Below are 13,645 nucleotides of genomic sequence, written 5' to 3'. Positions count from 1 at the left end.
CGCAACACTGGATCTGTCTCAGATCACGCGTTGCTTCCGCTTCTGGTTTGCGATGCACGAAGAAAGAAAAAAAAATGAACCCAGAATACGCATTCGTTTTCGGGGCTAAGCGGCTCGTGGTCGGTCTTGTTATTTTTGACGTCCGACACGGTGAAGTGGCTGCTGACGCCATGAAATGAGTGGCAGAGGAACAAGAATTATGTGCACACGTGCGCAAGACCGCTTTCGTGCACCTTTGCTGAAGTAACTTGATTCGGCTAGGACGCCCGAGAGAACTAGGAAATGGTTGCTTTGCATAGAAAGCGTTATCATCCGCTGAGGGTATCTTCAGTGCCGGACGGCGAGCATAGTCGCCGTTACACTTGAATATTTAAAATAGCTCAACAATGGCGGCCTCAGAATCGACAAAGTTCACAGCGCCTTTCTTCTTAACCAACGCCGTTCCAACCCACGTTACGTGCGCACTTGCGTTCGCATTGTGCATCTTCTCGATCTTTTACAGCGAAGCTGTTAGCCTCTAGTTGGTCGGGATTTTTGGTGTCCGTCAGGAAAAAAAATCGAAACGAAAAAAAAGTGCATATCTCCATATCTAGAACACAAAGATCAGTATTCATTTCAAAAAAGAAAAGCACAAAACAAGTGTCAAAACCGCATAAAGGGTGACAAGGCGGCTGTGAACAATGCAAGGCACGTTACTTCTCTCCGTGTGTGTCTCCCGGTAAAGATTACGGTTCCAGAAGCTGCTTCGGTGGGAAAGGGGCAACAGCAGCATACGAATCAGTGAGTGACGTCACTAAACTTCATATATAAAAGGGACACGTGCCTAGCAACTCATCGAGTTTATTGCAAGACCGCTATCGGTAGGCCGCGCAAAGGCTCCCGAAGAGCAGAGTGAATACGATAAGTGTCGAAGAGTGCAAAACCGTAATGCTCAAAAATGGTGTCGTGCTAAGACTAGGCAGAACACGAGTCAATTTCTTCCGTTCTTTCTTCCTTTCTTTCTTTCTTTCTTATAGTGAATAAGGTCCGCCCACACGCTGGAAAACGCGCAAAATTTGACTCGCTACGTGCTGTGTTCGTCTGCAAGCGGATAACATGAATGACATCGCGGCTGCTACGCCCTGCTTAGCACAGGAGAACAGGAACCTTGCGTGTGATTCTCACAATGACCTGATGCGTGTAGCTCGTGTCAGCCTTGCGCATGCGAAATCTTCACGAAAGCTATATACTTGGTTGATGAATTTGTATATTTATGGACCAAGGCTGGCCGTCGAGGCGGCACCGTATGCTGTACTGTCTTCGACGTTCGTGGCTTATACGACCAGCGTTTCGCGCCTGTTTTTATGCCCGATGTGTTTTCCTTTCCTAATTTCTAGGTTTTCGTAGTTTGTTATTTCTTCTCGTAATTTTGTGAGGTGTGTGCGCGACCGGCCCGTTTCGTTATCCCTCCTCTGTCGCCCTCTACCGCCTTGCTTCGTGTGCGAAGAAAAAACACGGAAATGGGCGATTGTCCCAGGAAACACAATTACCAGCACGCGCTCCGCTTCGCTGCTTCTCGGGCGGGTCACTTCGAGCTGTCTCTCTCGTACGCGCTCTTTTTTTTTTTTCTTTGCCGAGCTCTAAAACACGAGCGCCCGAAATCAAGCACTGCGCACGGACCTACCCGCTTAAGGGGGGAAACGAAAACAGTAAGAGAACCAACTTACCTGCTGATTGCTCCTTCCATTCTGGAGAGAGCCGCTTTCCGCCACAATTTTTTGTCCCTCGCATTTTTTTTTCTATAATTCTCTTGCTGTTGTATGTTTCTCTTTGTCCTCAGACTTGCTTGTTCGAGAGCGCGAAGGTAAAATAAAAACGCATATATAGGAGAAGAAACATACAAGTTGCAGTGTTTCCAGAAACCCTCTGCTTTCTCGTTTTACACGAAGAAAAATGAACACAGGGGAGAGGATCAAGACAGCCCTCCGCGTCGCAGCTACACGTTAATATAAAAAAACCCAAAGAAACTCGTGAAAGGAGGCTAGCAAACCGCCTGTGCTCTTTCCGCATCGGCCGTAATTCACGTAGAAAGGGGCGTGCTGCAATAGGCGAGTCTTAGGGAGCGAGGAGCGCGTCGTTCGCAATATTCTCGCTTCTGGAGGCTCCCGGAAGGTCTTACCGCTTAAGCATACTTTCTTCACGACGCCGGCTGCTGCACCGCAAGGTTTTCCAGTCGCCTGCGTTGCTATAATCTGTTTTAACAATGTTACGCTACGGTAGCACCGCCGCCTCTGCATGGCTGAGTTGCAATCTTCCAAATATTTTGATGACTTGTAAAACAAACCTTCTATCTCTATAATTTTCCAGCTGCTCAGCTTGCACAGTTTACCTTTCTTCTTTTCTCGTCATGTTGACTGTGTCAGATCATCATCAGCAGCAGCAGCCTGGTTACGCCCACTGCAGGGCAAAGGCCTCTCCCATACTTCTCCAACTGTCCCGGTCATATACTAATTGTGGCCATATTGTCCCTGCAAACTTCTTAATGTCATCCGCCCACCTAACTTTTTGCCGCCCCCTGCTACACTTCCCTTCCCTTGTAATCCAGTCCGTAACCCTTAATGACCATCGGTTATCTTCTCTCCTCATTACATGTCTTGCCCATGCCCATTTCTTTTTCTTGATTTCAACTAAGATGTCATTAATCCGCGTTTGTTCCCTCACCCAATCTGCTGTTTTCTTATCGCTTAACGTTACACCCATCATTCTTCTTTCCATAGCTCGTAGCGTCGTCCTCAATTTAAGCAGAACCCTTTTCGTAAGCCTCCAGGTTTCTGCCCCATACATGAGTACTGGTAAGACACAGCTGTTATAGACTTTTCTTTTGAGGGATAGTGGCAACCTGCTGTTCATGATTTGAGAATGCCTGCCAAACGCACTCCAGTCCATTCTTATTCTTCTGGTCATTTCAGTCTCATGATCTGGATCCGTGGTCACTACCAGCCCTAAGAAGATGTATTCCCTTACCCCTTCCAGTGCCTCGCTACCTATCGTAAACTGCTGTTCTCTTCCGAGACTGTTAAACATTACTTTAGCGTTCTGCAGATTAATTTTCAGGCCCACCCTTCTGCTTTGCCTCTCCAGGTCGGTGAGCATGCATTGCAATTGGTCTCCTGAGTTACTAAGCAAGACAATATCATCAGCGAATCGCAAGTTGCTAAGGTATTCTCCATCAACGTTTCTCCCCGATTCTTGCCACTCCAGGTCTCTGAATATCTCCTGTAAACATGCTGTGAATATGACCGGAGAGATCGTATCTCCCTGTCTGACGCCTTTCTTTATTGGGATTTTGTTGCTTTCTTTATGGAGGACTACGGTGGCTGTGGAGCCGCTATAGATATCTTTCAGTATTTTTACATATGGCTCATCTACACCCTGATTCCGTAATGCCTCAATGACTGCTGAGGTTTCAACTGAATCAAACGCTTTTTCGTAATCAATGAAATCTATATATAAGGGTTGGTTATATTCCGCACATTTTTCTATCACCTGATTGATAGTGTGAATATGGTCTATTGTTAAGTAGCCTTTACGAAATCCTGCCTGGTCCTTAGGTTGACAGAACTCTATGGTGTTCCTGATTCTATTTGCGATTACCTTAGTAAATACTTTGTAGGCAACGGACAATAAGCTGATCGGTCTATAGTTTTTCAAGTCTTGGGCGTCCCCTTTCTTATGGATTAGGATTATGTTAGCGTTCTTCCAAGATTCCGGTACGCTCGAGGTCATGAGGCATTGTGTGTATAGGGAGGCCAGTCTTTCTAGAACAATGTTCCCACCATCCTTCAACAAATCTGCTGTTAGCTGATCTTCCCAAGCTGCCTTCCCCCTTTGCATAGCTCCCAAGGCTTTCTTTACTTCTTCCGGCGTTACTTGGGGGATTTCAAATTCCTCTAGACTATTCTCTCTCACATTATCGTCATGGGTGCTACTGGTACTGCATAAATCTATATAGAACTCGTCAGCCACTTGAACGATCTCATCCATATTAGTAACGATATTGCCGGCTTTGTCTCTTAACGCATACATCTGATTCTTGCCTATTCCTAGTTTCTTCTTCACTGCTTTTAGGCCTCCTCCGTTCCTGAGAGTACGTTCAATTCTATCCATATTATACATCTTTATGTCAGCTGTCTTACGCTTGTTGATTAACTTCGAAATCTCTGCCAGTTCTATTCTAGCTGTAGGGTTAGAGGCTTTCATACATTGGCGTTTCTTGATCAGATCTTTCGTCTCCTGCGATAGCTTACTGGTATCCTGTCTAACGGAGTTACCACCGACTTCTATTGCACACTCCTTAATGATACCCATAAGATTGTCGTTCGTTGCTTCAACACTAAGGTCCTCTTCCTGAGTTAAAGCCAAATACATGTTCTGTAGCTTGATCCGGAATTCCTCTAGTTTCCCTCTTACCGCTAACTCATTGATTGGCTTCTTATGTACCAGTTTCTTCCGTTCCCTCCTAAAGTCTAGGTTAATTCGAGTTCTTACCATCCTATGGTCACTGCAGCGCACCTTGCCGAGCACGTCCACATCTTGTATGATGCCACGGTTAACGCAGAGTATGAAGTGTATTTCATTTCTAGTCTCGCCATTTGGGCTCCTCCACGTCCACTTTCGGCTAACCCGCTTTCGGAAGAAGGTATTCATTATCCGCTTATTATTCTGTTCTGCAAATTCTACTAATAACTCTCCCCTGCTATTCCTGGAGCCTCTGCCATATTCCCCCACTGACTTGCCTCCAGCCTGCTTCTTGCCTACCTTGGCATTGAAGTCGCCCATCAGTATAGTGTATTTTGTTTTTACTTTACCCATCGCCGATTCCACGTCTTCATAATAGCTTTCGACTTCCTGGTCATCATGACTGGATGAAGGGGCGTAGACCTGTACTACCTTCAATTTGTACCTCTTATTAAGTTTCACAACAAGACCTGCCACCTTATCAACCATCAGTGCTTTTGATCTTGGCATTCGCCTCTTTCATCTTCCTGTGCTGCCCTCTGACGCACGCCGCTGGAAACGTTTGGGAAGGGTGTCCGGGATTTCGCCGGTTGATTTGTGTACCTGCGCCCATGTCGAGCGTACGTCGGTTGTGCGTTTCGTGGATCGCGATGGATTATTGATGCTATCTGCGGGGCAGCATGTCGTCCATCCATCGACTATACTGGGGGAACAGGCCCGAGTGCGCTGTTGGGGCAACAGTGCGGCCGATAAAGGCGCGCTGAGTTCCGTCTGCCGACGCGGCTGCCTTGGGGTTCGTTGTCGCTGATGTCTGCGCTTTCACATCGCTTTCTGTATTCCTTTTACACATTAACTAAACATTTCACATATTCAATAAGCCTTCGAGCGCCGCCTTCCAAGTGGGATTTTCCAAAGCGGTGCATTTGTTTACATCTACAGCTACAGCTTCAGATCGCTGTTAGCTTCGGATATTGTAGAAACGGTGCATCGCTGATTCTCAAAACGTAGCAAAACATGCATATCTGCGCATTTGAGCCATAGCTTTCCACCCTGAGACGAGTCAATATGAGCAGCCGAGCCACTTAACCAACTGCAACTGTGATCCAGACCCATATATATTGTGGGCTGTTACTACTGATTCTCGCTTTTGTTTAACTTCATACTTAAAGTTTGTGCGTACCATAAATTATTATCAGAGAAAACTGTGCTCGGCATAAGTCCTCACTTGTAGGCCGTGTAGTTCTATCGCGAAAACGCGGCTGCCATCGCTGACACCGTTGGTAACTGAGCGAGTTTATGCTGCTGTAGCGAATGCACTCTCTCTTCTTTCCCGGTTGACTCAGAAATAAAGTCTTTCTCTGGGATTAAGAAATGTGTCAGCATAACAACACACACAGACCCACCATCTAGCACCAGCGTCGGGAACGGTGAACAAAGTACAAGATGCTGGCATAGTGCTGTGTTGCCGCTTGCCACTTATTGTGTACGTGCCGTGCGAAGTGAAGAGTAGTTGTCAAAACCTACAGCTGAACTATAAGAGCGGTTTCCTTCGCCCTGACTGCTTATTTTTTAAGTTCAGGTCCATCGGTAGCGGGTGCACGAACTCGACGGGGTCAGGCCTAACCCAACCTTCGCTGAACAGGATGAACATTGGCTCAAACTTCACGTGCACGGCTTGAGAGGACTGAAGCTTGTGCATTTCAACTTCGAAGGCATGTCGACGTATCTTGAGCGCGAATTATTGTATTTACAAGTGAATGAGCTGCAGCTATCGCGTAGTCGGTTCGACGGCTGATCGCGCAGAGTTCCGTCAAGCTGTATGGTCGGCACGCTGATTTTGTCGGTGCCGTCGACAAGAAAGCCCGTCGCGCTGTATGACAACTCGCACCCGTCTGTTGCGTCGATGTCGGCCTATTATGATCAAATGGTCTCAGTGACACAGTGCTGAATAGTCGTCCAATCGCCGGCGTCAGCCTCTTGTCGGTCTCGTATCCACCCAGTGTTACCATGCCTTAACCGAGTACGTGAAGTCAGGCATGCGCTGCCACCACCAGCAAGAGTGGGTTGACTCTGCAAGAAGACTGCGTCAGCAACATGTTTCTGAAGTGTCGCCCAAGTGTAACGCAGGGATTTATCGATAAATTTGACAGCCATCAATGCAGGTCGGCAACTAAATGCTTCACGGTGCAGTCCGGACGAAGCCCTGACCCTTTTATATTTTAACGTGGAGTTGCAGTCTTACGCTACGCACGTTTTGGGCACCGCACCGACGTCGAGCTACCAGTAGAGTTTCAATGCGGTACACAGCACAAGTGTTCGCTGCAGTGAGCGTTCGTGCGATTTTTTTTCGGGGTGCTTTCCTTCGGTATCTGGCCGCGCGGCCGCGCGCGCGTCCCTTCCAAAACGTTTCGCGACTAATCTGCTAGGGCAGGGCGCATGCGCCGTCGCGCCAATCCGCCTTTTTCACGGCGCGACGGCATGGAGTGGTCGGTCCCTAGAATCCGGGATTTTGCCTCGCTTTTATGATTCAGGGCTCCGATGGACCGAATCAGAGAAGTGTTCGTTCGGAAGGGCTCTTGGCCATTGTCCAGCCTCTTTCCCTAATAATATGCCCAGCATCAGAATTGGCTCAAACTTGTTCTTACGATCAATTCTAGCGTAAGAGCTTTTGGTGAATATAGACTCTGGCTCGTTACAAACAACGGGAAACAAGCTTTATGTTGATTGAAAAGAAATGGCTCTAGGCCTTAGTGTTTATTGAAGCAAAAGAAAATTTCAAGAATTTCATCTTAGAGTGGTCAAACTGGTCCTTTTCGTTTGAAGACGTCGAATAGATGGAATAAATACTCCTCAGTTCGCGAAGCCTACTTATAAAAAAGAATTAAGTGGATCCAACGTGTATGTGGTAATTGGTGTTAAGCGAAGCTTTCTTTTATGCTTGCGCTAATATTAAAGGAAATGCTATTCAAATCGAAGGTTAATCAGGCAAATACAGTGCAATGGTTATGCAAAAGTAATACAACGACGCAAATGTTTTACTGTAGGGGCAGCGCTCATTACGTCATCATCATCATCACTATCAGCAGCAGCATCAGCCTATTTTATGTCCACTGTAGGACGAAGGCCTCTCTTTGCGATCTTTAATTACCCCTGTCCTGCGCCAACCGATTTCAACTAGCACGCGCAAATTTCCTAATTTCTTCGCACCACCTAGTCTTCTGCCTTCCTGTACTGCGCTCCCCTTCTTTTTGTGCCCATTCTGTAGCCCTAATGGTCCAGCGGTTATCTAACCTGCGCAGTATGTAACCTGCCCAGTGCCATTTTTTCTCTTAACGTCTATTAGAATGTCGCTCATTACGATGCGGCACAAGTGCAGATTAAATGATTTAAGAGGCGATACAACACACGTGTCTGTTACAATCTTGTGCTGCACATATCTAGCACTCACAAAATAAGTTTCTTTACGTTACGCATCGTCAGAAATGTCAGTTTGAAACTAAAGCACCATTTCATGCGGTGGCACAAGCGTCACGTCAAGAGTGCATGTGACGCACAGAACGAAGTCGCGCCTCGCAATTTTTCGACTCTGCTCTCCTTGTTATTGGCCTTGTTGTGATTTACTTGGCACAAAAGGTATAAGCGGTGCGTGCTTCAAGAAATACGAGGCGTGACGAGAAATGTTCAACGTCTCGATCCGTCTGGCGAACCCATGGTGAATCGCTTCGCCGGTTCTCGGTGTGGGCAGTATTGACTCACTATAGGACATCTGACCTGATACACGTTGAAGATGCCTATTACAAATGTCGGTGACCACCGGCTTTCCGGCTTTGTTTGGTCCCCTGTGGATACTAATGGCGTCCCTTTGTGGCTTTGTCGCAGCCACGAACCACTGCCCCGGCTGCATACTGAACGAAGCGCACAGTGAGGAAGTCTTTGGTGACCTTTTTCCATTGCCACAGACTGAATTAAAGGGCGAGGATACGCGACTTCCACCACCCCACACTTCACTCGAACAGCGCACGCGTCGCCCGCACCGCAAGTAAGGTCGGCCTCAATTTCGGGTGGTAGCGGTAACTTCACGGGGCGCACAGCGAGCTGCTGTAGCAGGCTTTTTTTTTTTCGTAAATTACTACGCAGGCACAGCTCTACGAACTCACATTTCTCTTGACACGTTCCGCTGGAAGACAGCAATCGGCCGTGGATCCGCACTCTACGCCGCCGACAGTACGAGGATGCCCGTTTCGCAGAGTTAAGTTACCAGCTTGGCTGTCCGGAGCGTGAGCGTGACGGCTCCATAGACATTGAACGAACACGTCTCAGTTATGTCTCAGATAGGATAGGCATAACAGGCAAGGAGTAGGTAATAGCTTAATGAAATAAGCCATGTTTTCTCATCAGAGGAGTCATGCATCCCCATTTGATGCCTGTTGCGCATCTGAACACATGCAAGGTGCGATTAACACGTTCCTCAATTGACCATATGTGAACAATCCATGAAAATGGTCTGCAAATTATTATTTATAGAGAACAACGGCTCCTAATAACAGGAACAGTAATCTGGTCATTAGTGAGTTGAACATCGTTAAAACGACTTCTGGAGAAGGGCAAAACAGCAGACTTAGCCGAAATATCAACGCCACTCTCCATTAATAAAGGTGTCATAATATCATATCCGCCTGCGTCAACCTAGGGGTTGATCTTCAGGACATTCATAAAGTTCATCGTACCATACCATACCATCAATATCTTCCTGAGCTATTCCTTATACTTCAGTACAGTTCATGCCCGAAACCCCCAGTGAAATGTCATCCGCATAAATAGAAATAATAACGTATTGCTCGGATAGCTGCTTCATTATGGCAGCAAATGGCACCAGAGAACACGATGCACAAGCAACGAAACCGAGAGGATGGCAATGCGCCTTGTGATCCTCTCGGTATTGTTGCATGTCGCTCATTTTCTCTGCTGCCGTTTGCAGAAATATCAGCTTTTGAAAAATGGCCACAAATGGCGTAGTACGTGCAGAATGACGTCAAAAGCATCGAATTTAGAATACTTTCTTCTGGCACGCCCTGTTTCAATTCATATGGTGTGCTGCGTCCAAACGGTGGTGCTCTAATTCGGTTTTAAAATAATGGCCTTTTTGTTTTTGCTTGTAGTCTTTTGAGTTGCCGGCAACAGGACTGTCAATCTTCGGAGCTTGCAATCGGGTGTCCAAGATTACTAAGGTTAGGCTGTTGTCGAAAGTGTCTAACAGCGACAAAGAGATGTGGCAAGGTAGTGATCTGCTGTATTTGTCTGTAAAATGCCGGTTTGTGGAAAAGTACGCAGCTGATGTATGTACACACACACACACACACACACACACACACACACACACATATATATATATATATATATATATATATATATATATATATATATATATATATATATATATATATATATATATATAGTGTTCAAATTCTAAAATGTAAAGACGGAGAGAGCGAGAGAGAGAGAAGAGAGAAGTGTGGCATAAGATTTCGTTTATACATAATACCGTTAACAGGAGGAGGGAAATGGAAGTGTGTAGGCTGCATTTAAAGGAGAAACAAATTAAAGGCGTTCCATTCTGTGTGATCATATGACAGTGATAATAACAAAAGAATTAAGCTGGCCTCGACTGGTCGGGGTGCGGTACACCAGTAGACAGCCGAAAACAAAGACGTCATTTACTGCAACATCGCACACATAACAATAATAATAAATGAATGTGCCTCGTTTGCACGACGCCCTCACCCTCCTCGGAACAGAAAATACTCTTTCACTCAGAGCTCAGGCTTCAGGAATACTTACGTGGAGTGTACTAAATAATACTTTCTAGTACACACTAATTCAAGTATTTCTGGCTTGAGTTTCCATGAATGACCTGCTAGAAGTGGTTATCCCCCTTGATGCCCGATTTATGTAAACGCGAACAAAAAATTTTAATATTTGTGGTTTACTTGGTTTATATGCCGGTAATTCGCGGCAGTGGGTATTTCGTCCATAAACACCCATGTACTTAGATTTAGGTGCCCGTTAAAGAACCCCAAGTGGTCTCAATTTCCGGAGTCCCCCACCACGGCGTGCCTCATAATCAGAAAGTGGTTTTGGCACGTAAAGCCCCATAATTTAAATTTCGTCCATCTTTGGTGAATGTTGAGAATTTATAAATGCGGGCACGTGCATGTGCATAAAGACTGTCTAGTTATTGTCTTCTTAAACGCTTTTTATCTTGAGAAAACTAGGAATTTCGGTCTTCCTAGTTCAAGTGCTGATGGAAATGGAAGAAGGGCTTCTTGTGTTTCTTTCCCTTGGTACAAATGAACAGTCTGTTCTTTTAAGTTAGGTTATTTGGATCTCTGCCGCGTGTCTTTTGCAAGTGGTCAGTGCGCCCTGTCAGAGTTGTCGGACGATCCTACCACTGTCAACCAGATGTAGGAGTCGTCGGACGACCTCGCCGCTGCCACCATTTGAAGGAGTTGAAGGTCGTAGAGAGGAACTCGGAGAACAGGATTTATTTACATTATTTACACCTTAGACAAGACATACATCGACAGTCTAGCGTGACTCCCATATACGGAGCCCACAAGACTAACATACAGCAAACAGCTTACGAGCACACTCCAGCAGCCGACAATCGCTGCTTATAAGCTCTCTGCTTGACGTCACAGTTCGACGTCATTGAAGATGACCCGCCCTTTTGGAGGAGGGTGAGGGCTAACATACACGTGCCGCACACACACACTGGTGTAAAGGTCCGGAGCTGACGTCAGAGGGGCTTCGTAGAACTCTGCTCCGTCCCGGGTGGCGCAGCCGGGTAGTACATTGACTGGTGTCTTGAAAAGCTCATGGGGAGGTTCCGCCAATTACCTCCCCTCGAGAACTCCCTTGAGCTGACCCCGCGCCACGTGGCTGAAGTGCGCTCGAATACGCGAAAATTTCCCATGTGACATTCTCAAATGGTATGGACTGATACTTCTGAATGAATTCTGGGGCTACGTGCCAAAAGCACGATTTGATTATGAGGCACGCGGTAGTGGGGGACTCTGGATTAATTTTGACCACCAGGGGATCTTTAACGTGCCCCGAATGCACGGGACATGGTTGCTCTTGCATTCTGCCCCCATCAAAATGCCGCGACCGCGGCCGTGATCTGACTCCGCGACTTTGTGCTTAGCAGCGCAACACCATAGCCGCTGAACCAGCGCAGCGGGTCATCGATACTTCTGTCTAAATTCGAACACTGTGGATATTTGAAAGCGCCTAGAATGTCAAGAAACAAAGTGTGAACTTAGAACAGAATGCGTTGCGTCGGAGTCTCGAAATTCGCGCGCAAGTCGATGGAGAGGTCTAGTCAGCTGGAGCCTGTCCCGCCACCTATCGCGCATACCAGAAACTGAGGGCGACAAAGCCTTTGTTGTACGGACTAGTGCGTTTGTACTCACGTTATGAGGACGGCTGGCTGCACTTGAAGAGGGCCGGAAGTAGATAAATAAAGAGTGGGCGCTTCTGCGCCTTACTCACGTGTCATCTGATGGTTGCTGGGCTTTGAGAAAGCCTTCATGACCTAATTATACTGGCATCACAAACTTGTTTTCTTGGAAAAAGGAATTAAGGGATTCAGATACGTCTCAACTAGGAAGGTGGCGCAACGGCGCCTTTCGTGGAGAGATAACACATTTTCTTGTATGAAGAGTGCTGCCCGATTACAACTCGAAGCCCTGCGTGCATGCCTAGAGGTGAGAGGCCTGGTTTTCGCAGAAGATTTTTGTTACGGCTAAAATTTAATACGTACAGTGTCTCACTTCGTTCCCGTTTCACTTATGGCGTAGAACAATTTTTCTGAATTTGTTCTGCGATGCAAGAATTTTAAAGAGAGAGAGAGAGCGAGAGCTGCAAACATTTGTTATGAAAAATTTCCTTCTGTGTGCTTTTTTTATGACAGTGCTTGTTTCGGTAGAGCGCTGCGTTTTTGTTATGAGTTAAGCCCTGAGAACGAACCGTGATGCAGAGCTGGTTCACAGAATATTGTCTCAAACATGTTTCAACGCTCTAAAATTAACCTTATACAACCACTGACACCCCCAGGATACATTTGCACATCGAAATCACGTACTCTTAAAGTTTCTGCGACAAGGTTCCAGGATTGTTTTTATCGAAATTTACGGCTTTGGTAGTTATATATTTATTTATTGTACCCTCGAGGTACACTTGTACATTGCAGAGGGAAGGGTGAAAGGTGACAGACAAATGCAGAGGCAATTCTCTCTCTCTCTAAATATGTATACAAAGTGCGAGAGATTTCAGTGTCGACAGCAGACCCCGGCGTTGCGTACATTCTTTCATTCCTTTTGAATGCTTGTAAGAGAACTGCATCATCCAGAGCAACACCAACACGATATATATATATATATATATATATATATATATATATATATATATATATATATATATATATATATATATATATATATATATATATATATATATCAGAGTGAGAGAGAGAGAGAGAGAAGCGGATTGGCAAATGATCTTTGCAGTACGTATCGCCTGGGATCGCTCCGCCGCCGCTTTCCTGTCGGCACGGCGCCACACCAATAACGGAAGCGGCACTACCGTAAGCCTGTATGCAGTTTTCCTTTTGACTTCTGCAGTGCGTGTTAGTTTTTCGTGCGCTTCACCACAAAACCTGCTTCTTCGAAGGAGAGCGGAGAGAGCCGGCGCGCAGCGTATTTGTGAGGGCGGTTAAGTACAGCTGCATTAACGGCCGCAGACGAATAAAAAAAGACATGTTGTGTTATGTAATGTGTTAATGGCATGTTGGTTCATTGTAAAATATGCATTGGAGGTTAGAAAAAAGCTAATGTTCATGACTGGGAGAAAAATACTGAGAGCGGACCCAGGTGACACGTGCTGTAATGATCGCCTCCCTTGCGGATTACCCGATTTCCATTGCAATAAGAAAGGCTGAAAATGTATCAGTGAAAGTTATCTTTGTCGCCTATAGATCTGGTGTTCAGTGGAACATAATGAACCATTACGGTCTAGTGTTGCCAATATTTTCTGAAGTGTGTCGCTGAAGTGAGACAAAAAATTTGGAGGACGCTTAACCTTCGCCTTT

At 46.1% G+C, this 13,645-nt stretch overlaps 1 protein-coding gene across 4 annotated transcripts in view; it reads left to right on the top strand.

Annotated features, from left to right (window-relative positions):
- LOC135900066 (uncharacterized) overlaps positions 1-13,645 on the top strand; it is a 74,293-nt gene that overhangs the window by 54,328 nt on the left and 6,320 nt on the right. Inside the window, exon 1 of one of the 4 annotated variants that reach the window (XR_011508882.1) lies at positions 12,177-12,263. The exons of the other annotated variants lie outside the window; for them this stretch is intronic. The gene's annotated coding sequence lies outside the window, so the exon portion shown is untranslated. Of the gene's footprint in view, positions 1-12,176; positions 12,264-13,645 lie in introns of those variants that run through there. 4 annotated transcript variants of the gene reach the window in all.

The sequence above is a fragment of the Dermacentor albipictus genome, chromosome 1, assembly GCF_038994185.2.
Source record: "Dermacentor albipictus isolate Rhodes 1998 colony chromosome 1, USDA_Dalb.pri_finalv2, whole genome shotgun sequence".
NCBI lineage: Eukaryota > Metazoa > Arthropoda > Arachnida > Ixodida > Ixodidae > Dermacentor > Dermacentor albipictus.
The sequence above is the reverse complement of the archived record's forward strand: the minus strand, read 5'-3'. Positions and strand labels throughout refer to the sequence as shown.